Raw genomic sequence first — 3,382 nt, forward strand, 5'->3', positions numbered from 1 at the left:
TTTAGTAGTAGCGAGGGATTTTACCCCTCGCTACTACTATGGCATGTCCTGGAGGGGCACGGTTGAGACCTCTTAGTAGTAGCGAGGGGTAAGAACTTAGTAGTAGCACGGGTTTATAACCCTCGCTACTACTTGGCATGGCCCAGGGGCACGGTAGAGACCGCTTAGTAGTAGCAAGGGGTAAAAACCAGCGCTACTGCTATCAACTTAGTAGTAGCGAGGGTTAAAAACCCGCGCTACTACTATGGCATGTCCCGGGGGGCACGGTAGAGACCTCTTAGTAGTAGCGAGGGTAAAAAACCAGCGCTACTGCTATCAACTTAGTAGTAGCGAGGGTTAAAAACCTGCGCTACTGCTACTTAGCAGCAGCGCCTGATTTTAAAGTGCGCTGCTGGTAAGATTCTGTGTATAGGCTTTTCCCTAGTAGTGATTGAAGACCTGGAGACATTACCTTATTGGAAACCGCTGTGATGTGTACACGGATCATAAGAGTTTGAAATACATTTTCACACAGAAGGAGTTGAACCTTAGACAGAGGAGATGGTTGGAGCTTATAAAGGATTACAATATGAAGCTACACTATCATCCCGGAAAGGTCAATGTCGTAGCAGACGCTTTGAGACGAAAGAGTTATGCTAATATCCTTGAAAGTAAGGGATTGCCGAAGGAGTTAGCGGAGGATATCAGAGAACTTTGATTGGAGATTGTTCCAAGAGGTTTCATTGCAACAATGGAGGTTCAGTCTACATTGTTCGGCAAGATTCGAGAAGCTCAGAAGGATGACAAAGAGATTGCCGAGATAAAGGAGAAGATGAGCAAAGGAAAGGCCAAAGGTTTTCGTGAGGATGAGCACGATACCTTATGGTTTGAGGACCGAGTTTATGTACCCAATAACCCAGAGATCAGGAAGTTAATACTTCAGGAGGCTCATGACTCACCATACTCGATACACCCCGGAAACACCAAGATGTATTTGGATTTGAAGGAACGTTTCTGGTGGACTGGTATAAAGAAGGATATTGCCAAGTATGTAGCAGTATGTGATGTTTGCCAAAGAGTAAAAGCAGAGCATCAGAAGCCAGCAGGACTATTACAGCCTATGCCGATACCCGAATGGAAGTGGGATAAACTTGGCATGGATTTTATCACCGGATTGCCCAGAACCAAAGCAGGATATGATTCTATATGGGTAGTAGTTGATCGCTTGACCAAAGTGGCTCACTTTATCCCAGTGAAAACCACGTATACAAGCGCGAAGTTGGCCAAGATATATATGTCCAAAATCGTATGTCTACATGGAGTTACGAGGACCATCGTATTAGACAGAGGAACCCAGTTTACTTAAAAGTTTTGGCATCAATTACAACAAACTTTGGGAACAAGATTGGAGTTTAGTACAACGTTTCACCCGCAGACGGATGGACAGACTGAGAGAGTCAATCAGATTTTGGAGGACATGTTGAGAGCCTGTGTGCTAGATTATGGATCTAGTTGGGATGACAATTTGCCTTACACAGAGTTTTCATACAACAATAGCTACCAAGCCAGTTTGAAGATGGCACCGTTTGAAGCCCTGCATGGACGCAGGTGCAGAACGCTGTTGATGTGGGATGAGGTAGGAGACCCGTAGTTGTTTGGACCAGACTTGATCAAGGAGTCTGAGGAGAAGGTTAAACTAATTCGTGATAGACTGAAGATTGCTCAGTCCAGGCAGAAGAGTTACGCAGACACAAGCTATTATGGGCTCTAGCATAGTTGAGTAAGTTACGTGAAGCTCTTGAAGAGGTGGATCAGCAGGTAGTGGGTTTTGTAGGTTTGGTATGGTCTACCCGGAGTAGAGAGTTAATGTTTCTGAAAGACTGTGTCTCGGTCATCCGTTTCTCGAACACCATGTAGTGCGAGAAATCCAACGGAGGCGATCAAGTCTTGTGGGGAAAAGTGCGCAAACCTCTGCAGAGTGTACAATCTAATCATGGTTAGCCGTGTCCCCTGTTATGGACAATCTTGAGTATCTAGTACTTGGGTTATCACACGTATCTCATCACTCTTAATTAATATTGTTGGGTTGTTAATTACTTTAATTGGGAATGAGTTGGGGTTACCTTCTCAATATTTGTTCAACCACCATGATAGTCAAATTAAAATCTATTCCTTTGTTGTAGGAAAAAATTGGCTTTTCGCAAAAATTATAACTATAGAGCTTTCCACCAGCCAAATATGCATGTAGTGATAGCATTATTCTGTTCTTGTCCTATTGTGTTACATTGCCAGCATATTCCATGTGCTGACCCGTTCTCGGGCTGCAACGTATTATGTTGCAGACTTTTCAGACGAGGAGTAAGGTTCGTTAGGTCGTTGCCGTGCAGCTCAGCTATGCCGTTGGAGTTGATGGAATCACTTATCTTCCAAGCCTTCCACTGTTATCGCATTAGATGGCCTTAAGCCATATTATTGTAATAAGTTCTCCTTTGAGACATTTGATGTAATAAGTGTATGATTGCTACTCTGTTATAAACCCTTCGAGTACTGTGTGTGTCAGCATTACCGATCCAGGGATGACACTGAAGCACAGAGACTTGACTGTTCGAGGTCAGGTCGCTACAAGACCCCAACTGCAACAAACAATATGCTAATGCTAGTTGACATAGCACTATCTCTACGATGCAAAAACCCCATTCTAGCAAAGAGCACACCAAATCCAGTTGCCAAATCCCTTTTCGAACCAGAGAGAGCCCCAATTGCAGCAAATAGGACCCCTGTTCCATTTCTTCCTAGTTTAGAAGATGAAGCTTATATTGTTGTTAGGAACTTTGTGCACATCTTTCCTTCATGGAAAGATTATACCGCAGACACAGAACAATTTCCTGTCTTCCTCTGCAACTTACGCGTAAGTAATGTACTAATGTTATTCATGGTAATTACTGCATATGTTTCTGTTGAAGGAAGACACAAGATTTCATTCTTTTAAATAGGCGAGGGCCAAACTAGATTGTCAAGACGAGCAAGGGTTGGTTGCACTTTTCAAGCACTCGTTGATGAAGTATCGTTCCTACCTGAGGCAAGCGCACTTTGATGGCAAGCCTCTAAACGAAATTTTTGTAAAGTCTCCGGTGCTACATTTATCAGACAGTGACTGGAATAATTTTGTTACACATTGGTCTCGTCTGCAGCGTAATGTACTGTCTATGATATCACATTACAATTTGAACTACATTTCTACATTTGCCTTAACGTCTCACTTGTACGAAAACTGTTAGTAGAAGAACATTCATTCTCAAGGGACCACAAAATCTTGCAACTATACTGCACACTGCATTGCTCTTGTGAGTACCTCTTGCCATGTATGACCATACTTACTTTCATAGCTGTTTGATTATGTAGC

The sequence above is a fragment of the Triticum dicoccoides genome, chromosome 4A (genome assembly GCF_002162155.2).
Source record: "Triticum dicoccoides isolate Atlit2015 ecotype Zavitan chromosome 4A, WEW_v2.0, whole genome shotgun sequence".
Taxonomy (NCBI): domain Eukaryota; kingdom Viridiplantae; phylum Streptophyta; class Magnoliopsida; order Poales; family Poaceae; genus Triticum; species Triticum dicoccoides.